Genomic DNA, 27,596 nt, shown 5'->3' on the forward strand with positions numbered 1-27,596 from the left:
ATACCCTCCAATATGTTGCAGTGGAAAAGCAGTGCCCGTCTTCCAGGGCTGTTCTCCTGGTGAGTCACGTGACCTGTGTGAGTCACATGACCCCCTCCAAAATGGGATGTCCCAATGGATAGTTGAGGGGTATGGGGGTGTTGCGTGGGTGGGGGTGGAATTGACAATTGGTCTTCACTATCTGCTTGCATTAAGTGTACATGCTGTATATCTGTGTATCATTCACTTAAAATGTAAGTGTATCTATACGTGTCTTGGTGTATCTGAAGAAGTATGCATGCACATGAAAGCTTATAGCTGGTCTCTAAGGTGCCCCTACTGGACAATTTTTAATTTTTTTATTAAAATATAAAGTGATTAAGGGTCTTTTTTATTTTCATTTGTGTATAACCATTCTATAATTTCTGAGGAGCATCACCAAAACTTGTCTTTCAGTATCTGTTTGTGAATTAGACCTGTGTGTTACAAATTCACAGCATACTTTATATCTATTAATGCAGGTGGTGTGAGGAACTGCCTTACAACTGCAAAAAATCACAATTAGAAGCTAGCATGGTTCAGTTGCCTGAAGGTGGGAATCTTTGTTATCAATACCCTTGAGGTATTGTCCTGTAAAAGAAAAGAGAGTTAAAATCAAAGGATGTTCTTAACACATTAATTGTTATTCATATCAGATTCAGAAACGAGAAAATCTGTATTTCAAGAAATTATTGAGATATGTGTATGAAGGTGCAGGGTGGGATTGAATAAAGGGCCAGATCCTGCTTCGACAATTCAATACATCATTGTTTATGCAAGGTAAGCAACACTTAAACCCAAATGTGTTTGGGTATATTGTCAGGGGGAAAATTTATGACACACAGCCCATAATGCCACATTTCAATATAACAGGGGTAATAACTGAGCCCTGAACATTGCCACGTCTGTTTGTTCCACTTGCCACTTAATTTTGTGGGATTAATGGTGGTGACACTGGAATTTCAAAGCATAAATCATGCAGCACAGTATTAGCAGCTATTTAGACACAGTCCTTTTGGTCCTGAAACAGATTATCTGCAACTAATAATAAAAAAAGGAAGGGAATTAATCCTCTCAAGGTCAGGAGTTACCTGTTAGAACTTCCCCTTTCAAAACTATATGGATTGCAATTTTGTTGATATAGAACAAATAGTATCAATTTGGTGCAGTGTTTGTTTAATAAAGTATTCTTCTAGAACAGGTCAATCGGACCACAGAGGCCCGGGAAGAATTGTTACTTGCAAAAGTAATATTTTTCATTTTTCATGTCTGTTTGTAATTGCTGTCATCTTTGTTTCTCAGGGTACAGCTAGGAAAGGTGACTCTCATATTTATTAGTAGAGGATTTCAATAAACATTGGCGCAATATGGTAGGCCCAGGAATGATTTATTGATAATTTGTCACTTATATTTATGGGAATTTGAGACCCTAGAGCCGTACAACTGGTAAATCATGTTATGTATTTACACTTTTTTTTCTCCCAGGGAGGGGTAATTCTTTGCTGCTTAAAGAGCACTCTGTCTAAATGCAAGCTGCCTTCTGTAGTTGGTAACAATGTACTTGCAAATGCAGAAAGAAAGCGGGGGAGGTATATAATTGAGCATTTATTTTATTTGAGATATGTTTGCAGCAGAATCCAAAGCTACACAAACAATAGCCTGATAAAATACAATTGCAAGGAAAATTACAGTCTAACAAATGCAAAGATAGTGAAAGTGTGCAAACAAAAGGAGCTCTAAACTGGGCTGAGCTTTCCCACTGTTTATTATTGTACAGTTGTAAAGAACTTCCATACAGTTCCCAGGTGGAAACAGCTGTTTTTCTATTGCTGTCCAGGGAGGGCTGGTACAAATGGCTATTGATCATTACTGAAGACCCTAGTTGAGGACTGGCTGTATCTGAGAAGACACTGGGCTGTACCCGATGCTGTCAAGGTGTTTGAATTCATTTGCTAATTTTGCCACCTATTCTATTCCTTTGGAATATTATTATCTGCATAGTGAAGTCAGCTTAAAGACACCAATATAATATTCATACTCAAAGGAGTTTGTTTATAAGAAAGGGCTCGCTATCAGGCTGGCAGCTGCTTCCTCTTGATAAGTGGATGAGTACTTAATAGCATGCCCATCCAATGGTTCCAGTGCCCTTTAAAAATGTGATAAAAAAGCACACCAGATGGCTGCATAAGCAACGTTTCTCTATCTCTAGTCCCGTTTCCAAAGGCTTTGTACACCTAAGTGATTGTAAAAGTGAAATGTGAGATATTGTTCTTGTAAAGGGGATCAAAGAGAAAGGAAGTCAAGGTTAAAGAGACTTTAATTAACACTGTATGTGTGTGTGTATGTATGCATGTGTATTCATTTCTTATCTGCATTTACAAGTCATCTCATAACACAGGTTCTGTAGGCAATGTATGACAGTTAGCCAGGAATAGAGATAGTAAGGGCAACAGAGACCAAAATCCGAAGAACCTTCAGAACAGAGAAATCTCTACTGGTGCAACAAGCTGTTGGAAAACCTCCTTGGTCTAATACAGGGTTCCCCAGTTTGCAGCCCTTGAGATATTCTGGACTACAGTTCCCATAATCCCTGACTATTGGGCATGCTAACAGTCAGTGATGGGAGTTGTAATCCAAAACATCTGTAGGACACTAGGCTAGGGAAGGCTGTAACTTCCTGGACAACACTTGGCTCTCTAAATATGTGTTAACTTTGCTGACACACTGCTGAACTTTCACCTGTTGACTGGCATCCTATCTTCTAAGACTTCATAGAACTCTTCTAGCTTGGTTGAACTATTCCCCAACCCAGCTGGAAGACTGGGAACAATATAAGAAGACAACATTTTAAAAAGTCATAGGGACAACTAGAAGCCCTGACTGCCTAGGTGATTGGGAGTCTTGCTGTGGGAGCCAATGTGATGTAATGGTTACTTGCTCTGGAGGCATGGAGATGAGACAGAGAAGCCCTTTGAGTCACCCCGAATAAGTCACACCATCTCAAACCTGGCATCCAGGGCTGCCTTGCCCATGAGGAAGGTTGAGGCAGCTGCCTTGGGTGTAGAAGCCCAAAAGTGATGCCCTAATGGGCACCCTACCTACCCTGCCACTTCTGCCACCAGCAGAGAAGTGGAGCCAGCACCACCAGTGGTTTTCAGCAAGATCTCACTGGAACCCCTCGTTGTCACTGCCGCTTTTCTGCCACACAACCAAGGTAAGGGAGGCTTTGATTGGGGTGGGGCGGTGGCTGGGTGGGGTAAAGGTAAAGGGACCCCATACCATTTGGTCCAGTCGTGACCGACTCTGGGGTTCCTGTGCTCATCTCACTTTATTGGCCGAGGGAGCCGGCGTACAGCTTCCGGGTCATGTGGCCAGCATGACTAAGCCGCTTCTGGTGAACCAGAGCAGCACACGGAAACGCCGTTTACCTTCCTGCTGGAGCAGTACCTATATATCTACTTGCACTTTGAACTGCTAGGTTGGCTGGAGCAGGGACTGAACAACGGGAGCTCACCCCGTCGCAGGGATTCGAAACGCTGACCTTCTGATCTGCAAGTCCTAGGCTCTGTGGTTTAACCCACAGCGCCACCCGCGTCCCGGCTGGGTGGAGTAGCACCTTCCTATTTCACCATAGCTTGTGAGGGCAAGAAAATACTGTATCAGATGTAGTAAATGCTGCACAGGTTAAATATATTTATTACTAACAGATGGAGGCCCCAGGTGTGAGTGCAGAGCTCTCCTTTCTTCAGCCATTCCCTCTTTCCATGGCATGGGCACAAGGGGGAACAGTCATGTAGCAGTTCAAGGGCCAGCCCAGTTCCAAAAGGAGGAGACATGCCAGTGGCTTGGGTGACAGGAGAAGATGTGTGTGAAAAGTTAGCAATGGGGGAAGTTGGAGAGGAGACAAGGTGACTGGGGTGGGCATTAATTGAAGGAAGATGTCCAGTTTGATTTTCCCCTCCAAAGAAGTGAGATGATGATTATGATGATTATTATGTGGTATGCAGTGTTTAATAAAATACTTTATGTATTAATTGCATTTTAATCATTTTATTTCTAAATGTTTGTATCTCCTACAGGATTACTAGCAGTAGAAAAAATGACTTAATGAGTTGTATCATAAAAATAAAAAACCTATCATTTCCTCCTTTCATATCTCATTGCATGCTATCTTCATATCTTTTTGCTCATTCATAATTGCATATATGCAGGCCAGTACGTTCTACCATCATATATTTCCTTAAGCCTACTATCAAAATAAGACATATTTCAGAATTTGGCTTCTCTCATAGCCAAACATGTTTTAAACATCAACTTTCTTGAAAGATTTAAAGCTGTCATATTGAAACAATCTTATTGGTGTGTGTGCGCGCGCACACTTCTCTCTCTCTCTCTCTCTCTCTCTCTGTGTGTGTGTGTGTGTGTGTGTTTTACAAGTTGTTAAGATAGGCTTTTTACTTACAGTCCAGTCTTAGGAGCAGTACATTTAGGCAGAAACTTTACTGTCAGTCACTGGTTGCTTGTATCCAAACCAGAATAGCTGCTAGTTTGTCTCTAAGGGCTTATTTATACGCGCAGCAGTGACAGGCCATGGTCCTCACATAGAACACAACACTTTTGCCTTCACATCAGTGAGATGCTCTGAGGATGCCTCTATAGGAAAACCATGTTCCAGGTGAAAAACATAGTATGGAATTCAACGTACAAGAGCTAAGGAGATTGTTCTGTCAGTGCATGTATTTCTGCTCGCCTGTTGGAACAACCTCCCCATTTTCTTCTCTTGCATGCTGTTCTGGGGGTTCCCCCATCCCTCCAGAGTGAATTTGGGGGAAGTGGTGGGGTGGAGAGGGGAGGAAGCCCATTGTGCTAGCAGTAGTCCTTACGCTGGCTTCTGCTAGTGGAACAGGGTAGCTGAATCTGGCCCATTGGGTTGTATTCAACACATTTTTACTCAGAGAAGTTGCACTGAAATTAATGGACTTAAACTATTAATGGCTATTAATTTCAATGGGCCTACTCTATTTAAAGTTGAATAAACTATGACACTGAATACCCATACCATGGCAGAAAAAAGGTACTTCTTAAGCCTTCCGTAAAATGCATAACATTTTGAAAAATCCATTTATGACTCTGCCGTGAGCTATTATAACACTGGAAAAGGCTGCTTTTCACCACCTCATATAAGGCTTCTGTAGGAATACATGAGTGGGGAATACATATATATATATATATATATATATATATATATATATATATCCCTGTTGATGGTTTAGAAGTAGAATTTACCCTTATTAAACAAAACAAAAATCCTCATATGTAGCAGTGGTGTCACAGTACATGAATATTAGTAAAAGTATTAGGGTAGATTTTTTTTTTTTAAAAAAGAAAAAAATGTTGCTTAAAATCTTATTGATGAGAAGGCTGTTTTGGGGAAAACTGGATATTTGTATAACTATATTTTTTATCAGTTCTCATATATAATTAATACAGGCTGCAACCCATACAGAAATGCCCTCTGAAAATCAAAGGGCTTTTGCGTGAAGAAATTGCTTACAGGTTTTCTTATAATCAAGCTGCATATAAACATTGTATATGAAATAAAATGCTTAGAATTACTGTACTCTGTAATAACAATAACAAAAAGCATAACTTTGAGGTTTGTTTGGGAACTGCAGCTAGTGCAGAAATCGGCAGACCAGCTTTTGGCTAGAGCTACTCCACATGGGCATATGACATTGGTACTGAAAACTGCTCTGCCAGACCATCAGCAACTGAGTTCAAGGTATTCCTGTTGGCATATAAAGCCCTGAATGACCTATGACTGGGTTACCTGAAGGACCACCTTTTCCCTTCTACATCAGCCAGATCATCTGTTTCCCACTTATCACATCTTTGTTTTGTTTCTATGCAAACTAAGGCCTTTGGCATGGTGGCACCAGTACTTTGAAACAAAGTTCCTGTTAAAATCAGACAGGCAATCACAATTCTGATATTTCACTGGCTGCCCAAAACATTACTGTTCCACCAAGCATTTTTAGATAAACAATTGGACCCGCTGTTAGTCCCTTGCTCTGTATTGTATTATTTTCAAAATAGTTTAATGATTTTATTGTACACTGCCATGTTGTTGTTTTCAACGACTTGGCTCAGAAATACTTTAATAATTTTTATTTTTTATTTCCAGAAGTAAAAAACACACTAGTCCTACTCAGAGTAGACTAACTGAAATCAGTGGACTTGAGCAACTAGATTCCATCGATTAATGTACTTTTCTTGAGTGCAACTTAATTGGATATCACCTATAAATTAAAAAAGGGGGGGGGGGAGGAATCAATTTCAGCTGTTTAAATTCGATATGCTTACTCTTAACATTTTAGCATCATGCTTTCTTTATTGTGGGCAGAAAGGAAATGCCCTCCCAAAAGTAATTACATTCCAATATACATACCTTAAAACGGACCTTTTGCACCTGAGGTTGGAAGTCTGGAGTTGAGCAACAAGAGGGAACTCCAGGGGAGAGGCAGCGGAAGTAAGGGAAATCTGCCATGTTCTCTGGATCTATAATTCTTGTGGAAAAGGAGAATCTATTAAAAGGAAGCATAAACAGTCATCCTAGTTACATTCATGCAGTGCTGAAAACTGCCTTTAAATTCACTGTCTACATTTCCAGACAAAATCCAGCAATGTAAGGCCAGATTGGGAGGTTCAGTCGGGCTATGGGTCCTCCGGTGAGATTATGACTTCAAAACTATGCAAAAATTAGCACCACCCAATGTTTAAAATAAGGTCCGAGTTTTGCCAAGCTTGGTCACAGTTCCCCATTAATTTGCCTCCCTTGCCTTTCTGACATCTCACATCTCTAAAGTGCTCAATGACAGCCTGTAGAGGTTTCACCGTAATCCACCTTTATCCATTAACAGACACTCAATCACTAAAGTGCTTACTAGACTAAACATATTTATCCAACCAAATCACACTTTACAATGCAAAACTGCCAATCAGACCTTGGCTATTAGCAGGAAACTGCTTTGAGGGGGGGATTTTGGTGTTTGCGCTGTGAAGAGCATGCTTACCTCCAGCAAACCACTAAACCAAATTAACCTAGCTGTATCCTCATAAAAGAAACCAGATATCCTGTTGTGAAAATAGAAAGCTTGGTGAGACAGGCCTTCTTTGATGGCCAACAGTGTTGCAGACGAACAGTTCAGACTGCAAATCTGGTTACCACAGATTCATATCAACCACCCTTCCCCCACCAATTAAGAGTTTTGTTAAGTTTAAAAGCAATTCTTCTCTCTCTCTCTCTCTCTCTCTCTCTCTCTCTCTCTCTCTCTTTAAAGTATCATTTGGGTAATTCAAGTAGGCTTTCAGGTTTCCTATGTTACTAGTATAATTGCAATAAGTGCTGTACTTATTGGCCAAGGCTCCTTTAATTCTAATTGCTCTTTTTCGGCGCAATTATGTTGTAAAAGTACTTGCATTAGCCAAATAAAAACTAAAAAAAAATCCAAGAGACACAAATGTGGTAGTAATAATAATTCTTTTTATTAGCCTGGCAAAGAGGAAGAGAACAAAGCTTTTAAAAAACTTCAAAGTTCTGACCACGGAGGGGGGCGGGAATCCAGAACTGGAGAAACATGCCTACATCTCGATCCTTTTATTAGTCTTATACAAACCAAGTGCCATCACCACAACTCTCCTGACATTTTCTCCCTGGGAAATAGAAAAAGCTACAACATCCGCACAGTGGGGCTAATTTAAAGCCCTCTGTCAGAACGGCATAAAATGGCCCTGTGTGTTTTCACTAAGAAAATCTTAATAGCTTTAGACTTAATGGTATTATGCCTCCCTTAAATACCAATAATTTTAAAGCAAAGCTTGACATTTGCTGGGCTTAGTGTACTCTACCACCAGTGCCTCTGTTTAAAATAGGGGAGGAAGAGGCAAAATCTTACTACGAGGAAGGCAGCTAGAGCAGTACATGGAAATTAATGAGGATTTGGGTCCCCCTGCCTTTTTATGTATAGCTCTTGACTGCTAGTCACATGACTGAAAGGTGTTTTCCAGAGGCTTTGTGAACTTACCAAAAACAACAGGAGAATTTCTCTGCAGCTAGCTGTTGTGGGGAGAATTTTATGAGCAGTTAAAACGAGTCCCACTTTTGGGAAGTAAAACTTCAGCTGGAATCATTTCCAAAACGATGAAAGCCACAACATGTACCATTTCCCCCAAACATCACAGAGCAGACTTTCTCAGTTAGAGTTGGGAACTTATAAAGTACAAATGAAGTTGTCATGTTGCAGAATGGCAGCGATGAGCCAATGACAGAGACTAACCGCTAAAGAAAGCAGAAGGGAGAGGAAGAGAGAATGCAGCTTATCCAAAATAGAAAAGCCTCATCAGCATAATGTGAATGACATGAATTTAAAATGAACCTTCCTTTTATGCAGATGTGATTATTAGCATTATTATAAGTCATCTGCAGGCATACATTGAAATGAAACTGTATCAGTTTTGTTTAGATGTGTTCTATTTAGTACTTCAAAGCCATGCCACCCAGAGAACTGGAATGTAAAAGATCCAGCTGACGCTCACATGATTGAAAGTTATTTTAGAGGAAAGAAGGTGAACTAAGGTTGATGATGAATGAATAAATGGGAGAGAGGCTGTGCAGAGGCAAGTCGAGGCTGAGGATCCCTGCAGTAGGTGGGCTGATGGAGGGGGTGAGGAAGTGTGTGTGTGAGAGAGAGAGAGGGTGGATCCTCCCCCTTTTTGTCTTGGGGACTCCCTAGCCACTTTCTCCTGAGGAAATGCAGCCCTTGATCTTCAAAAAGGTTGTCTATTCCTGCTCTCTCTCTCTCTCTATTTTCGAATCACTGCATGTAGAAGTCAATGTAAGACAGGTTCTACGTGCGTATCAGACATGCTAGTTATTATTTGTGGTGGTTTTGCAGATGTGTTTGCCCATTTGGTGTTCTGGTATTTCAGGAATTGAGTTTAATACACAAAATGGATCTCCAAGTTTTCCCTCAACTCGCTTTACAGTACTTGGAATAAAGGACATGTCAACTCCACCAGCTGCTCATAAAGAACTTGTGATGTTCCTCCTCACAGTGGCATGTATGGAAATAGTCATGCGATGGTGCACTGCCTTGGGCTTGAACATTGAAGCATGGTATTCCAGAGCATGGACAATAGCCCTGTCGAGAAAAGCTGATGTGCCAGATTCATACAACCAAAGGGAATTCTAATCCCTATCTTTTCTATAATGTGTGGCAACTGTTTTTGGATTATATGTGTCATGAAGATTGTGTTTATAATCCCCAAGATCTGATGGTAATATGTGAACAGGTTTTCTAGAGTGAATTGTAAGATTTGATATTTTTAAGCAACGTGGTTGATGTGTTGTGAGTTGTGAGCCAGTGTGGTGTAGTGGTTAAGAGTGGTGGACTTGTAATCTGGTGAACTGGGTTCGCTTCCCCACTCCTCCACATGCAGCTGCTGGGTGACCTTGGGCTAGTCACACTTCTCTGAAGTCTCTCAGCCCCACTCACCTCACAGTGTTTGTTGTAGAGGAGGAAGGGAAAGGAGAATGTAAGCCGCTTTGAGACTCCTTCGGGTAGTGATAAAGCGGGATATCAAATCCAAACCTCCTCCTCCTCCTCTTCTTCTTCTTCTTCTTCTTCTTCTTCTTCTTCTTCTTCTTCTTCTTCTTCTTCTTCTTCCTTCTAAGTGTGATGTGAAAAAATGAAAATTAAGATATATATATATATATATATTTTAAAAAAGACATGTTAGCTATCTATGTGCAGGAGACCTTTTTCTGCAGAGAAGCATTCAGTAATGTGAGCTCCCACCTTTAGGTATAGTTTCAAAGCAACTTAGACTATTCTTACAGAAAGTACAACACCATTTCCTGGAGTGCTTTTTCACTGACCTTTTCAAACAGCTTAAACATAAAGTAAAAGTTTTCATTAAATTTCCATCTCAGTTGTAAAATTAATAATGGGTTTTACCAAGATATTTTACTGGCTGAGGGAACAGACAAAGGAAGCACCCCTATGGTTTCACATACAGAAACCAATGGAGTGGCAACATGGAGATTCATGGGGAACCTGGGAGATTCATTGAGCCATACTACACAGCCTCTTCTGTAACCCCTAAGTTAGCCTGTGGTCCCCAGATGAGGTTCTTCCAAGCACACATCTATGTTCCTCTTGTGTGTGGATGATAGCATTTTTTTTCCTGCATAAGGATAAGCACTCAACCACTGAACATGGCAAATAGAAGGAATGATGTTATTGAAATTCTTTACCCTACTGCTTTGTAATAATGTTTTCCAATTTAATGAACAGAGACAACATCAGCTCCAACCATGAAAATGCCCTTTTGGGATCTTTCTGCTCTGGACTGAAGCACTACTCTATGGAAATTCTAGTTCTCAGTGTTCCAGTCTGTTGATTTTCACACACCCACCCCTGCAAAAACGACATTTGCTTTTAGACTTACACAATTAGTGAGACAAGGAAACTTTCCTATCACCAGAGGGGTGGCGAGGAAAAGTGAGAGAATATACTGAATGACATTTTGGAACCATTAATATGGAAATGAAAAACACAACAGCAGTGTGTAAACATTTAATGTTTCTTTTAATCTGCAAACTGGCATGTTATGTAAATTTAAATTGATTTCAGGTACATTGCACAAATGTGGGCAGATTCAAGCATACAGACAGACATACACATACACCATAGACAAAAGCATGTCACATACCAAGTTTTTCTCTGATACAGTCCTTTTCAAGATCACAGGATTTGTGTCAGTGTAGCAGAAAACTATATAATTTGGCCCACATTCCTATTTCCAGTATTCTTTCCCCCCTTCATCCCACAAGTCACATCTAATTGCAGCACTAATTGTACTCACTGTGCAGGCTTGAAAAAGGGAGAGAATCAAATCCTCAGTCTTATTTTCCATTTGCTTCTTGAAATACATTTTTTCCCTCCACAGTATGAGTTGGTCATGCAAACTGTCTGTCTTTCCCACCACTTGGCTAGCAACAGCCAGTTTGTAAGTTCCCAAACAGCAAACAAACAGGCTATTTGGAAAATTAGTGTATTTGGAAAAATTAACATATATTTTACCAAAACACCCTTCCAAGTGTTCAGTTTTCCACTAAAGATAATGTGAGGAGGACCATGTCTGCAATGATTCCACTGCATGAGTTTTTCCTTTTCAAATGCATCTGAAAACACGTTTTCCAATAACAAAAGAGTCTACTTTCAGTGCTATCCGGATTAAGCATATTCTAATGTTCAGCATCATTAAGAACTTTGTAAATGTATCACAATGTTTATACCACTAGGCATGGACCATCTCCCCCTTTACGGTCCTTTCCGTCAAACTTTGAACTACAATTACATGACCTAAAAAGAAATTCCACCATCCAGAGTAAAATATCAATAATAATAAGAAATTATTATTATTATTATTATTATTATTATTATTATTATTATTATTATTATTATTTATAAAAAACCTTGTTCAGACTGAAGTCACATATTTTTCATATTTGACAATAGTCAAACCTTTGCAAAGCAATTCTTAGTATTTACTCAGATGTAAGCCCCATTTGGTTTAGTTGGATTTACTCCCAGAGTCCAAGATAAATGTGCACAGGATTGCAGCCACAGGGTAGAGGCACTGACATCAATGGAATTGCTCCAATATAATTATTTAAGGCAAACTAAAATAAAGATAATACTTTCCTGGAATTATTACAAATACTTTTTTTTAATCTGGAGAAAAACACACAGAAATTGACTATTATATCTTCCTTTGTTTCAGAAAATAAAAATATGTGATTGCTTAATTGTTTTCCTATTTCTAAGAAATGTGTATTTTTCCCTATAAAAAAACAAAAAAGGGCAGCATTTTCCATTAGGGCCTCTAGTTTAACATCTGGTTGCATGATCTTTTACTTAACTCACACTTTGGGAAGGACATCACAATCTGATTGGAAGATGTGAACTTTTCAAACATTGTGACTGAACAATGTGACTCAGTCCTTCTTCATATACGTTGAGTTCAGTCCAGAGAAAGCAAGTTGTATTTCTGTTCCATTGTGACTTAAACACAATTTACAGTGTAATCCTATACAGGTCTTCCCAAAAGTAAGTCCTGTTTAATTTAATGTGGGTAGACATTTCTCTGGATCAGGGCCATTATGTTGTGTACTAAAAATCTTTAGTGAAATGGTCAGTATTGGAATATACCAAAAATACAAGTCAACTTGCTCCAGTAATCCCATCTTCATATTGTGCAAAGTAACTGCAGCACTGGTTTGTAAAGCTGTACAAAATAACACAAAATGTGAGCTTACACAACAGTTTTCAGGAGTTATATTTCCCTGAAAAAAATGCAAACAAATCACGATGTGAAAAAATATATTCTTACCCTTTTCCTTAAACTAAGTTCCTTGTTTGCTTTATACGAAGTTTTAAAGCAAATACATTTTGGGATCAAGTTAAATCAATAACAGTTTGGAATAGAAACAGTTTATTTCCACTAGGGATGAATGAATCTGTCAATTTCAATTTCACTCGGTTTCTCATTTTTCCAGTCTTAAATTTGTTTTCTACATATCTTCAACAATCTGCACTTCCCTATGGAAATTTGTCAGCATTTTAGTAAGAATTTATTCTAATGAAAACATCTCTCTCTCTCTCTCTCTCTCTCTCTCTCTCTCTCTCTCTCTCCCCCCCCCCAATGCAATGCATTTTGTATGTGTTTTCCACAATTCTTTCCCTCAATATACACATTTTTGTATACATTGGCTGATGAATTGCATTGCAAAATTCAGAAAGGTGCAGATTTGAAAGGATAGATATACTTTGAGCCAAGAAATGCATATTATGCAGTTTCTCATGAAAATATAAACAAAATTGAGTTTCTCACCCCATGCCTACTTTCATGTGTACATATATACATGGCTGCAGGCTTTCACGGCAGAGTCCATTTTTGCTTTCCATACAATCTGACTTCTAAAGATTCAGTAGAACAAGGTGTGGGCTTGATTTCATATTGTCTATCAAAAGGAGAGAGAAGCTCAAATGAAAACTGAAGAGGAAAGTTTTAAACCGAGGTTTAGGATTGAGATTTTTCTGAACCAATCGGGATTTCCCCCTTGCATGTTGTAAACCCCACATGCGTACATTGGCACAGGCATAAAGTTCCCTTTACACAGCTGTCAAATGCTGGCACATAATGTTGTTGTTAAGGGGCCCCAGCAGGCCAGTACAACTGCACAACCCCTTCACATGTGTTTTCAACATGTGAAAGGGGCCAGGGAACTTCCCTATGGTCAGGAGCATTCGCGTGGTCCACTGCACGAGAGATTACACTCAGATGTGGGGAATCACTACTCGGAAGCAAGCTTCCATATAGTTAAAGTTACATGTTTGTTGTTGTTTAGTTGTTTAGTCATGTCTGACTCTTCGTGACCCCATGGACCAGAGCACACCAGGCACTTCTGTCTTCCACTGCCTCCCGCAGTTTGGTCAGACTCATGTTTGTAGCTTCGAGGACAGTGTCCAACCATCTCGTCCTCTGTCGTCCCCTTCTCCTTGTGCCCTCCATCTTTCCCAACATCAGGGTCTTTTCCAGGGAGTCTTCTCTTCTCATGAGGTGGCCAAAGTATTGGAGCCTCAGCTTCACGATCTGTCCTTCCAGTGAGCACTCAGGGCTGATTTCCTTAAGAATGGATAGGTTACATGTAGACAGAGAGACAAATGGTGAGTTAGATGCAATACCTTTCCACACATACCAAAGAATAATTAGTCCCATGCTAGGAATGCCATTATAGTAGGAATCAAGGTGTTTTGTGCGCACGCATGATATTTTATTTGGATCTGGTTTAATTTCTATTGAGGTTATGTTGTTTTGTTTTATGCAAGGATATGTAGTTCCCTTAAACTCTCATTTTGGGATAGTCTGAATATATGAACCTGAATGACACAACAGCTCGGTAAAATGGAACACGTGAAGGAGGATTTGGGCCAAAACGTTTCTTCATGTGAAGTAGTTAATCATTTTCAGTTCTATGACAAGGGAAAGAAATCTAGATTATATTAATGCATCTGGGGCATATACAAATCCTGGAACTCAAGAGTGAAGGAGAATGTGTGCCTTTCATATGTACCGTTTCATCTGGGTGTACAGAATGCTTCGAATTTATGAATCAAAACTTGATTTTAAAATGGAACTGTACAATGGTGAGTTTTTTAAGCAATTAAAGCAATTGAAAGTGGGCACCAGCAATTAATGGGGAAATGTGTCAAAGTGATACCAACAGCGGCACCACAAAAGGATGAACAGGCTGATGGAAACTGTTGCTTTCAGGAGGCATTTTAAATAGGATGGATGGTGCCCAGAGTCCAGTTTCAAATTGGAATACCAGAGATGATTTTTTTCTTTTTTTCTTTAAAAATAAAAATAAAAATCTTCATGCATAATTGCAGTTGTGCTCTTGTGGGAGGGCACTGAAAATAAATGAATGAATAGGGGAAGCAATTATATGGGGAATAGAAACCCAGAGAATAGAAACCCAGAGAAATGAAATCCAGTGCAGAAACCATTTTGATAGCCACTATGCAAAGCAGGGAATGTTTCTGAGTCCTAGGACTACATTCACTTTTGGCCAACCATTGGAGGGTCACATGCTAGTGGTGGGTGGAGCCAGAGGCCAATGAGTCTAAATGTTACCTTTATACAGTAAGCTAGTTTCTGCCCAGACTGACTCAGCCATCTGTGTCTTCTATCCAGACAAGCATTAGGCATTAACAGAGTTCGATGGCACATTCCAGCCAGGCAAAAATGCCTGTGGTGTAAAGCAAGGCCAGTGAGGGATACAGCCTAGGGATAGTTATGAGTGCAGGCAGAGAGGCTTGGAGGGCCATATTCTGCCTCCAAGCCTGAGGTTCCCCACCACTTACTTAAAGAAGACAAATATAACATGAAATATGCAGGGTATCTGAACATCTAATTATACAAAATTTAGTCAGTATTTGAAAACATATTGTGCCTCTGTTGATAAGGAGGTTTTTCTGTTCATCTTTCTAAAAATACAAATGAATCCAGTGGGTCTCATCTCATCTTCAATGGCATCTCATCTGGGCAGCCTCTGAACTGCATCTATACCAGGAATTTGCCACAACCCGGCAACCTGTTCTGGTGCGGCAGAGAGCAGCGTCAACTTAGTGCAGTACAGAACTTTTGCATATCATTCTTTAAGGCTGCACTCATAAGTATCCTTCTTCGCAAATATTTTCCATTGAAATCAGTGGGGCACACTTCCAAGTGCACACAACCCTAAGGTTGATGTCAACATGAGAAGTTTAGCATTCTGTTCCACCCCTTTCATGGCTAAGTCACATCCTGTGCAAATGCAAATGCATATATTTCATGAAGTAAGACATAATCCACCCTTCATCTGAGTGTTTTCCAGATTACATTTACATAGCTCTCATTCACTTGGATTGCTGTACATATAACAGGGCCCTTGACCATGCAGGCTGTGCAGACACAAGCTTGAAGGGTCAACAACTTTACATGAATAAGCAAAGAAAGTCCATTCATGAATAAAATCTTGGAACACTTTCTAAAACACTCAAGCAAGGGCTGCCTCATTAAAGCTTTCATTTATACTGAGGTAACCACATTTGTTTGTCTTAAAACCCAGTAAATGTACTAAATTCATCTGTTTTATAGGGAGGAGGACTATAAATTGACAAGGTTTCCTGGCCAAAGTCTCTTGTTATTTTATTTTAAATCCTTAAGCTTTTCAAGCAATTGAGTCAAGTAATTCAGCAATGTCCTCCAATGACTACTGGTGGCAGGTTAATATAAATAATATGAAACCACTGAACACAATTACATCTAAACGAGGTTTTGCGTAATTATGAAAGGGCCTCACAACACTAGCAACCTGGGCATTACAACACAAGATGCCATGTAATATTCATCCTATTTGTTCAAAATTATGAATGAAGGTAAAGGTAAAGGTACCCCTGACGACTCTGGGGTTGCGGCACTCATCTCACTCTATAGGCCAAGGAGCTGGCGTTTGTCCAAAGACAGCTTCCAGGTCATATGGCCAGCATGACTAAGCCACTTCTGGTGAAACCAGAGCAGCAACAGAAATGCCGTTTACCTTCCTGCCAGAGTGGTACCTGTTTATCTACTTGCAATTTTATGTGCTTTCAAACTGCTAGGTGGGCAGGAGCTGGGACTGAGCAACCGGAGCTCACCCCGTCACGGGGATCCGAACTGCTAACCTTCTGATCGGCAAGCCCTAGGCTCTGTGGTTTAGACCACAGTGCCACCCTTGTCCCTATGAATGAAGGACAAAGGTAATAAAATAGTTCTAATGGTGCGTACACAATGGTGGTGTTGCAACTCAACCCACCAAAGACAAAGGCATGCCCTCAGCCTACCAAAGACATAAAGGCAGGGTGTCAGACAAAATTATTAAAAGGGAAACAGAACATTTGAAAGGGGTGGGGAGGACTCAGGAAATAACATGTCAGTGGTGTAACCACAATTGTCTGCTATCTAAATCTAGTAACCCCACCTGAAATGAAAATGATGTAGTAGAACTGGAAAAGGGAAAAAACACAAAACTCAACAGCAACCATGTTCCACATGTGGAGAAGATAAAAGACGATGACTTTTTTTTTTACATAGGTGTAGGGTGAGGGATATGATAAACCTGCATAAAATCATGAATCGTTTGGAATAAGTGAATAGGAAACAGCTGCTTGTCCAGTTTCTTATGGCAATAAATAGGAGTTGCTTGATTAAATTAATACATTGTAAAAGAAATGTTTACAGAAACAGCTGACCAATGCAATTCACTACCGCAGAGCCCCATAGTCTTTTGCAGTTTCTATTATCCTGTTTATTCACTAGTATACTCAAAGGACGGAGTGCGCATCTTCCAAGCTCAGTGGGTCCCTTCAACATCTTAAACAGCTGGAAGCTACATATGAAAGATAGGAAACAGGTCATTCAGCTGGTGCCTTTAGCTCTTCCTCTTATTTGGTCCATATCACTGATGGAATGCTTTGCTGGACACCAAATACCACTAGGGAGTTTTCATGTGTTTTTATACTTACTAGAAAGAATGAACTTTGAAACATACATAGATGGCATAGGACAAAACCAAGCATTTAAAAAGGTTAAATGTTGAACATATTGTACCAAGGAAAGAAAAGGTTTTATAGTAGTCTGAGTAGAATATTTCTATAGTATACAGGTAGTTTCTCTATAGGGGTTAGTCTTACCTAATAACTTCTATAAAGCAACAATTCTTTTATGAATCCACCTTGGTTCAGTAACTAGCAGGCGCAACACACAAAAGAGTACTTTGAAGATTCACTCTTTATTTCAGGATGCTGCCCAAAGATGAAAGTGAAGAAGAGGAGGTTCTAGTTTTTTTTTAAAAAAAGATGCTTGATATGATTTGGACAGTTTGTTCTAAGTATTGAAACTGGTGTTTTTTATCCTCATGTAATTTGTGTACATGCTGTTCCTGACATTGAGAAGAAGAAGAAGAAGAGGAGGAGGAGTTTGGATTTGATATCCCGCTTTATCACTACCCTAAGGAGTCTCAAAGCGGCTAACAATTTCCTTTTCCCTTCCTCCCCCACAACAAACACTCTGTGAGGTGAGTGGGGCTGAGAGACTTCAAAGAAGTGTGACAAGCCCAAGGTCACCCAGCAGCTGCATGTGGAGGAGCGGAGACACGAACCCCGTTCCCCAGATTACGAGTCTACTGTTCTTAACCACTACCCCACACTGGCTCTCACATTGCCTTTCATTTAGGTGCTTAGCAGACACATGTACCTAACAAAGCTAATTCTCTTCCCTCCATTCTTCAAACGGCATGTCAGCTTTCCAACTGCACAACATTCCCCCGCCCCCAAAATGCTCATTTCTCCTTCTCCAAATAAACCTTTGTATCTAAGGTAATGGGCAAGATGGTGCCTTCCCATGTACAAAAGCTGGCTTTTTAAGTTTAGATGGGCAGTTGAAACTTATTTCAGTATTAGCAATGAGACAATGCCCTCCATTACATCTGAGCACAAAACTGGCTAGTTTAGAAGCATAGGGCAGGCTGCTTGGCACACACTGCTCTGTTCATTCCCTGCCCCTCAACCTATAGTGTCTTTGGCAGCCATGTCCTTCTGCAGAATGCTAGGGCCGACCAGCTGATTACATTAGGATAGCTGCAGTCATTTCAGTGATCAAGACTGCATTTTTCAGCCGAGCTACTGCAAACACAGAAACCATTGGTTTGTGTAAACGACTGGTTTGCACTAAAGTTTCTCCATGTGATTGTGTTCATGATCACACAGAGAAAATAAACATTACTAGAATGTGTGAACAAACCCTCAGATTCAAAAAATGAAGGGAAATGTGGAACACATGCTTTCTATGGGGAACAGCTAAAAAATTAGATGTGCTGTTCCTTCTCACATCACCTTGCCTTTTACCATAGCATTGATCATAATAACCAGAATGCCAGAAGTAGTGCCGTGTTTTTGGCCTGGAAGCATGATTTGGCCTTTATTTAGCCAAAAAAATTAAAATAAAATAAATCACATGATTAATTCTTCTCTTTCTTACAGCATTTAAAAAATGTCAAGTAAGTCAGCCGTATAGTAAAATTACTTTAAGAGTTTTCTGATGCGGTAAAAATAATTCCAGCTTTTTTGTGCTGGCACAATTAAGAGCCGGTCCAATTATTTCAAACCTCAGACAAATCCAAAACATATTTAGAGTCAAGAAGCATATCCTATCAGTGGGTAACTTTTAAAAAAGTACAGTTCAGTGCTTCTGATTAAATTACCTAAGTATTATTATTTTTTAAACTTTTGATTGTTGGCTTTTTGCAGTATAGTAACGCTGCAGAGAGCTTGCTGGGGAGACCATGCATTAAAAAGAAAGGACTCAAAAATAACTTAAAGGTTTTAATAAGAAAAACAAAAACTCCATTAACACTAAATACATCAACAAACCAGACCCAACCACCAACCCATCCCCCAGGGTAATGGGAGAGCTAGGTGCTGCTCCTTATATACTCTACCCAGATGCTGACACACCTTAATCAAATACAACTCAGCAGCACCTGCTATGTTACACAGCTGTAAAGCTGGGTCTCGTTATCTTGCTCTGGCCCTTGCTCTGGCCCCTTAAAGACATACACATGGAGTGGAACAATGATGAACCTTTACATTTAAAGTAACCATTCAACATTTCCCCTGCGGTTCATCATTGTGGAACAAAAACATAAAACATACTTTGTACATGTTTTTCATGTGTAACCTTTGGAAGTGCTTCTTGTAAACTGCAACCTATAATGTTTGGTATGTTTAAGGTACATTACCACTCTCTTAAGAGCAGATAAACATTGCATAGTGGGCTTTTCCACATTGTGATGCATCTTTTAACAAAAGCTTAACTGTTTCATATTTTACACTTAGTGAATAACACAAATCATAATCTTTGCCTGGAATTTGTTGAAAGCCCCTAGCAACTAGTCTTGCCTTGTACCTTACAACTTCATTTTTGTCATTCATTTTAACTCTATAAACCCATTTTGAATCAATAAGCCTCATATCTGGGGTTTGTGGTACAAGAGACCAAGTGTTATGCTCTTTTAAAGAAGCTATCTCAGAGTTCATAGCTTTATACCAATTTACAGCTTGGTGCATAGGTAAATTCTGAACATCACTGTAGCTTTTTGGCTCAAAAACCACCTTATTGGCATACACAGTATTAAAATGTTCATCTGCAAAACGTTGTGGCTTCTGTCTCTTTCTATCTGAACGTCTTAGTCCGGAAGGAGAGTCAGACTCCTCAGACTTAATGGGACTAAGTGAACCACTAGTTTCAGGTTGTAAATCATCACTGTCAGTTTGAAGAGGTGCCTGTAGGCTAAGCTCACAGTCAGAAAACTCAAGAGAATCTAACCTCCCCTCGGGTGCCTGTGACTTTAAATCATCAAACAAATTATCAGATTCAACAGGCTTTTTGTCTTTTTCTATTAATTCAGAAACACCATTTCCTCCTCCTGCTGCTGCTGCTGCTTCCTCTTCTTCCTCAGTATCATTTATACCATCAGTATTTTGGAAAACAGCAACCCCATTCCAATTTACAGTTTGTATCATGCTTCTGGTAATATGAAATTTGCCAGTTGCTGGTATGTAAATTCTGTACGCCCCCTGCTGGTAGCCCATTAATTTTCCCTGAACACAACGTTCACCCAATTTCTGCTTAGCAGGATAATGCATAATTACATCTGAACCCCAAATACGTAGGTATTTCAGATTAGGGCGTTTTTTAAACAACTTCTCATAGGGGGTGACATCTAAACCAGAATGATAACTGCGATTTCTAACATAACAAAAAGCATGGAGCGCTTCAGCCCAAAACGCTTTGGGCAGATTAGCATCGTGCAGATAAGTTTTAACCCCTGCCTGCAAGTCACGCTGCACAACTTCAACAAGCCCATTTTGCCAGGGACTTCGGGGGCAAGATAACTCATGAGTAGTCCCCTGCGCTTCCAGGAATTTCTCAAAATCCTCAGAAACAAATTCCCCACCCCGGTCAGAAAACAGGTTCTTAATAGGTTTGTTAAAGTGTGTTTTTACCCAGTTGCAAAAAACCTTGTACTTCTCAAATGCTTGGGACTTCTCAGCTATTGCATAAGTCCAACAATATCTACTATACTGGTCTATGAGGGTAAGCCAGTACTTCGAACCTCCTAATGATGGTGGGAGTGGCCCAACTAAATCACAATGTACACGCTCAAATGGCTCAGTTACTTTCCTATCTGAGCACCTACCCTTGCGTGCAACCTTAATCTTATTCTTGCAACAGGATAGACACTGCATAAAGAATTTGCATGGTTTTAAGTTGAGGCCATTAACAATATTCTGTGTCTTAATTACATCAGCAAAATTCAGGTGTCCCAGAATTCTGTGCGCCATGTGGACACACCCAGAATGTGGCCTTACATTCCTCAACCTCTGGCTTGACTGTGCTGCTCTGCAATTTATAGGCGATTGGGAGTAGGTGCGAAAATACAGTCTATATAAACCATCAGATTCCCGGGCATACAATAGACGTTTGTTCCCCTCGAAAAACTCACACATAGACTTTAAGAAACGCACAGTTATGCCTTGACGAGCAAAGCACCTTACTGATAATAAATTGTCCATTGAGGGGCAGTAAATGCAGTTCGCTATTGTAATGTTTAAAGAGTCAAGTTTAACGGTACCCCTGCCAAGCGACTGCAAGACTTGTGAATTGGCTAAATGTACATTACCAATTTCCTCTTCGAAAGAAATAAACAAGCTTCGATCATTGCAGATATGCTGAGATGCTGCTGAGTCGACAACAAAAGACTTCCACTTGGCATCTTTAATTCTTTTACGATCTTTAGTCCGAGCGTGAAAAGCTCGCGGCTCGTTTCTGTCTCTACTATACGATGCTGGCTGCTGGGCTGACGACCGTGATTGACGAACAGAAACAGGCTTGGGAGTACTTTGCTTTCTTTTGGATCTGCAGTCCCTTGCAAAATGTCCTTGCTTATTGCAGAACCAACAACGCTTTGCAGCTTTAAATGCAGTTGTATCACCACAGGTTTGCATATGGCGTTCCTCATTCTTTCTGGAAACAGGAGTGCTTATGGCACAAGCCTCCCTTCTATCCAACTCGCCCATTAATCTTGCCGTTACCCCTTCCACAGTTAATTGTGCTGGTGGAACGGCAGATATCTGGCTAGCTATACCATCAAAGTCCTCATTAAGGGAACAAAGGATGATAAAAACATACTGAATATCAGGTATCTCCATGTCCCTTTGAATTAATTCGCCGCGTATTGCCTCCAGACGTCTCAAGTGTGCTGCCAAATCTCCACCAGGCTGCAACTTCGTCTGGTACAACTGCTTGAAAAACGTCAATGCAGACGCTGACTCTTTTCTAACATGCACTGCTGCAAGACTGTCCCACATTTCTTTGGCAGTTTTCTTATTTCTTATATAGACTACTTGCTGGTCGCTGACTGCCAAATTAATTATCACCCTGGCTTTTGCATCTCCTTTCGACCAAGCATTAGTTACAGGGTTAGGAGGGTCATCAGTTACATAGGTCCATACTTCTCTAGAGGTCAAAAGTGCCTCCACCCGAAAAGACCATAAACTATAGTTCTCATCTGTCAGCTGTGGGAAGACCAGAGCCTTCTCAGCTTCAGGAACCTGGTCAACCATTCTGGAACTCTTCCAGACCCACAAAAACTACGCTAACAGGAGAAGGAGTTTTCAAACCTTTCTCAGAGTCCAAAAATATGCAGTCGTCCACTCAGCAGCTGGGCCCATAACCAAAGATGTTGGCTTTTTGCAGTATAGTGACGCTGCAGAGAGCTTGCTGGGGAGACCATGCATTAAAAAGAAAGGACTCAAAAATAACTTAAAAAAGGTTTTAATAAGAAAAACAAAAACTCCATTAACACTAAATACATCAACAAACAAACATGACCCAACCACCAACCCATCCCCCAGGGGAATGGGAGAGCTAGGTGCTGCTCCTTATATACTCTACCCAGATGCTGACACACCTTAATCAAATACAACTCAGCAGCACCTGCTATGTTACACAGCTGTAAAGCTGGGTCTCGTTATCTTGCTCTGGCCCTTGCTCTGGCCCCTTAAAGACATACACATGGAGTGGAACAATGATGAACCTTTACATTTAAAGTAACCATTCAACATTGATAGTGAAAATCACATGCTGAGCAAATCTACAGATCACGTTTGCTTTTAGGAAGCTTAAAGGCTCCATTTATGTTATATCTTAGGAAGGTTTCTAAACTTCAGCCCCTCCCTTATTTTGAAACAAAAATACATGTAACTTTGGCAAGGTTTCGTACCATTTTCATAGTAAAGTTAGCTCTCACTGTCACAAGGTATGCATAGTTCTGAGGGGCTGCCACATGTGATTTGCACATGTGCATTAAATACAGACACGTCTGCTCTTAAAAAGAGAAGCAATTCTGTGATGCGAGAATCTGAGAGTGAAACAGGCCTGAGAAGTGATTCTCTGTGTAATATTTTGCCCACTGATCCAAGTTCCCCATCCAGCATATTTTCCCCCTTACATGAATTTACACTGGGGGTGAAAGAGGCATTATTTTCATTTGCATTAATAGGAACCCACCTAATTTGCACGCCATGAACCAGCACACAGTTAAAACTCAGCGACTATTCAAAATTTGCTCTCCAACCCAAAAAATGTTTACCTAAAAACATATATGAGGGGAAAGTGTGTACAAACAACTGTGTATTAGTGAGAAAAACATACAAAATGCATTAGGGAAAATTGCTTGAGAAAACTGAGCATCAAAACATGTATTTTGGGAGAAACGCACAAAAATATTCACGCAGACATTAACCCCTTTCCCCAAAAAGTGCTGGGGGAAAGGGGAAAACTGAATTCAGGATTGGAAAAGTATGAAACACAGAGAAACCAAGCTTGTCAGATTCATCCATCCCTCATCTGTCAGCCCCTGAAGGGTTTTCCACAGCTGTTTTAAAACCAAAAGCAGTTCTGTGATTCTGTAAGACTATAATATTCATATCAATGAATGTTTGTTTGCTTCTTCATTCATTCATTCATACTAAAATCTATACTCAACTTTTCTGTGCAAATGCAGACTCATGTGAGTCTGCAATATTTTACATGACAATTCTATGCATTGTTTTTAACTAAGTATGTCCCACATTCTTTATAATAAGCTTGTTATTATAAACAACAACAAACTTGTGAAGTTGGGCCTAACACCTGAGTGAGGATTTGAATTCTGGTTTACCAGGTCCTAGTCCAATGCTCTGACCACTACTGAAAACTAAGGTGACTCTTTCTCCTTTTGGTTGATACTTCAAGGCAGAGCTAGACACTCTCAATTTAATTTTTCACATTAATGCTGGATCAATGTGCAGGAGAGGTGCATGATAGCAGTGGGGAAAAGTTTCCATCGTCCTGGCTGGTCTGGAAATGACCCAGGCCAGATATGGCCTTTAAGGCTAACAAAAATAGCATGGTTTAGCCTAAATGCTTCCCCAAGCAACAATCTGGGTGTGGTTTGCTGGGTGTGACATGTGCTGTTGCATGCGCCTCATACTATGCCCATCAGCACAGCCCTTCACATGGCTGAGCCAAAAAGAGTTTTGAGAGAACTCTTTATGAGAGCATTAGAGAGCAGAGCCAGTCTTTCATGTTATTTATGATCCTGCCTGGCTGTTCTTCAATATTTTCCTCATCTTCACAGGGATTGTGTTTCTCTTCCATGGTTTCTCATGCCCTCTGGGGCCCTTAAACATTCACGCAAGCACTCAACAGGTGAAATTAAAGATACTGTACGTGACCCTGTAGCTGATTGCTGAAGTCCTGTATTACTCTAGAGTCATGAAACTTTGCCATGTCTTTGCATTTTAGTTCTAAAAATAAAAGAACTCTGATGTTCAGTTACAGAACCTGTACACAGGCATCAACGTTATTTTTAAGGCTTGCTATAAATACTTATTGTTTATAGCAGGCCTCTCCCAAAATGGTACAATTCATCTGCTGCCACAGATCTGATAAGGTAGTGACTAGGCCCCTGTTCCAATTAATTTCTACATTGAGGGCCAAGTTCTTTATCATTGACAGTTATGGAAAAACAGTTCTTACATTGCTTAAACATTGGTTTTGTTGCGAGGTGGGTTGCATTTTGGTGCCAGAGCACATGCTTTGCATAAGGAAAATCCATCTAGTTCAGTATTGTCTGTGTGGATTGGAAGCAGCTCTTCATAGTCTTTCAGTTCTACCTGGAGATGCCAGGGATTAAACCCAGAGTCTGCCAGTGGTGGCCAGATGGTAGATCAGAATCTATTGTTGAATCACTGGGTAACTTGTAAGGGTTTCTGACTCTCAGCTGGATAACAATAACAATTACTAAAGAGCGTTCACTTCCATAAATTAGGCTGCTGAAAGAGAAAGCTTAGGAGAAAACCAGCAAGGGCTTCTTGCATGAAAGGACCCATGAGCTTGATCACAAGTTCCTGGGTTGAGTAGGTGTTCAGTTGCATCTTGCTCCTTAATTCCACCAGCTTGAGTCATGATTTCACTTCTGGCTTCAGCTGATGGACCTTGGGTCAGAAAAAGGTGGTCAGGTGGGGCAGAGCCACTGTGCTAGCTTCCCAGCAGGTTGTTCACAGTTGCTTACCAGAAGAACTTCAGGATGGCGCAAGCACACTTTGGGTCTTCCACATAACGGGGGGGGGGGGGCATTCCTTCCGCTGCTCAGCAGAAAAACCCCCAGAAAACCAAACCAAAACAAACAAAAAAATGTATGGGAAATTTTGGACATCGACTTTTCCCCCAGGACACCATTTTAGGTGTCAAATTTCCTGGCTTACACTCTCCAAATTCCCATGGAGGAGCTCATACAGAAGAGCCTAAGGTGATGGCAGGGTCTGAGCTTGTTTATATGAGGAAAGGCATACAGAGAGGTATTGGGGCCATTTATAGGCTTTATAAATCAAAACCAGCATTTTGAATTGAGCCTGGAAACTAACTGGTAGTCAGTGCAATCAGACTAGGTTTGGTGTTATGTGTTCAGACTGCCTAGATGGACCTATGGTGTGACTCTAGATAAGGCAGCTTCTCAAGTTTCTAGTTTCTACATTTTCAGGAAGCATAAGGCCTCACCTCAGTTATTGGACTAGATATATCCCTGTCTCACTGCCACCAGGAAATTCTGACAGCAGTAAAAAAACTGTAAGACCATATAACAAATTTTAATAAATGTAGTGATCTTCATGTTCCTATGCAAAATGTATCCATAAATGAAAAGCTTTCTTCTATGGTATTTGTAAGAAGTATTTTGCAACAGTTTCTTGGACTGTCTAATGGATTTCAATGGCTTATCTCTGTACATCGCTTAATGTCTATGTGTGTGATAGCCATTTTGAATCACAATAGCCATTTGCAGAGCACATGGTTCACTGTACATGACTGGTGGCTAAGAAGTGCATTTCTCCATTTGGCACACCAAATTATTGTGCACAGAAACATCTTGCAGGCATATAGTATTTCAGTCTTCTAAACTTAAAAAGCCTGACCCTTTTAAAGTCAAAATCATTATGCATTAGTAGTAACAGGGGGAAATTACAGTATCCCACACCATTCTCAAGTTGAAGTGTCACAAAATGTCAATTCATAAAATTATTTGCCAGCATCGGACAGATGAGGAAAGAATTGATCCACTGTAGAATGCAAAGGCACAGGCATATACATAATTTTAATTCATCTAGTCCTGTTATTTTTTGCTTTAGTGTTTTACTGGAAAAAGTTATAGCGGACAAATACAGAATAGTATTGAATTTGACCAGGTCAGGGCAGTTTCATTCAGAAAACATAAGTCCTAATTTATAAGAACCTAAGTCCTAATTCATAGGCTGCTATAGCAGTGAATGAGGCAATCTGGCTGGGTAAGGAAGTTTTGAAGAAGGGAAGGGAAAGTTTTCCACTGTTAAGGAATGGTTGAATATGTCATACTGTGGCATTACTGGAAGAGGATGGAGCGGCGAAGCAGAGAAGGTGGGGAGAAAGCACAGAAAGAAACAGTTGTTCCATTAAAGAGTTCCCATGTGCTAACCAAGGCTGCAATCCTAACCCCATCTAAAATAGAATTCAATGAGATTTACTTCTAAATAGACATGGTTAGGAATGCAACCTAATTGCTTTTTGGGGGGGGGGTAGAAATTAATAAATGGTAGGATTTTGATTGTTTGGAGTATAGAAGGGAAGATAGCAGGCCACTGGAAAAATACAGGCTAAGCTTCCTTTGCAAGCCAGGGCCTCACCTGTCATAGAGGCATTAACCTGATGAAAGGTGTTGATGGCCCATCTAAGAGGAATCTTGGGCCTGAGCAGACAGAAGGTTGCCAAGGATAACTGGATGTAAGGTGACAGGAAAAGAGAGTCATTGGCAAGCTGGTGCTGGCATTGGTCCATGCAAAAGGCTGTGGCATGGTTAAGGGAAGAGGCAGTCAAATGAGGAAGCCCTGGACAGGCTGTGGCCCAGAGGCCCAGATTAAAGTGGCCTTTCAGGAGGAGAACAAAGACTGAAGGAGGAGTCTTGGTGAATGCCTGGGACCCCCTGGAATCTTGCTACCGCTCGGCAGAGAGTGGAAATGGTGCCTTCTTTTGTAACAATATCTATGGAGGACAAGGCTATCAGCAGTAACTAGCCACAATGGCTATGTTCTACCTTCACTATCAGAAGCAGTATGCCAGTTATTGAAAATCACAGGTGGACCAAGTGCTGTTGTGCTCATATCCCACTTGCAGGCTTTCCATAGGCATCAGGTTGGCCACTGTTAGAACAGGATGCTGGACTAGATGGGCCATTGATCCGATGAGATTAAATCTCATTGGCTGATTTACCTTTTGGTAGAACAAATTTGGATTTC

At 40.4% G+C, this 27,596-nt stretch overlaps 1 long non-coding RNA gene across 1 annotated transcript; it reads right to left on the minus strand.

Moving 5' to 3' along the window:
• Nucleotides 1-460: 460 nt before the first annotated feature.
• LOC310714766 lies at nucleotides 461-27,596 on the minus strand. The gene is made up of 4 exons (XR_014530054.1): nucleotides 27,571-27,596; nucleotides 8,103-8,134; nucleotides 6,467-6,602; nucleotides 461-609 (listed from the first exon to the last, which is right to left on the minus strand). It is a non-coding gene; the product is annotated as an uncharacterized lncRNA (long non-coding RNA).

The sequence above is a fragment of the Podarcis liolepis genome (genome assembly GCF_965112155.1).
Source record: "Podarcis liolepis genome assembly, chromosome: 9".
Classification (NCBI taxonomy): domain Eukaryota; kingdom Metazoa; phylum Chordata; class Lepidosauria; order Squamata; family Lacertidae; genus Podarcis; species Podarcis liolepis.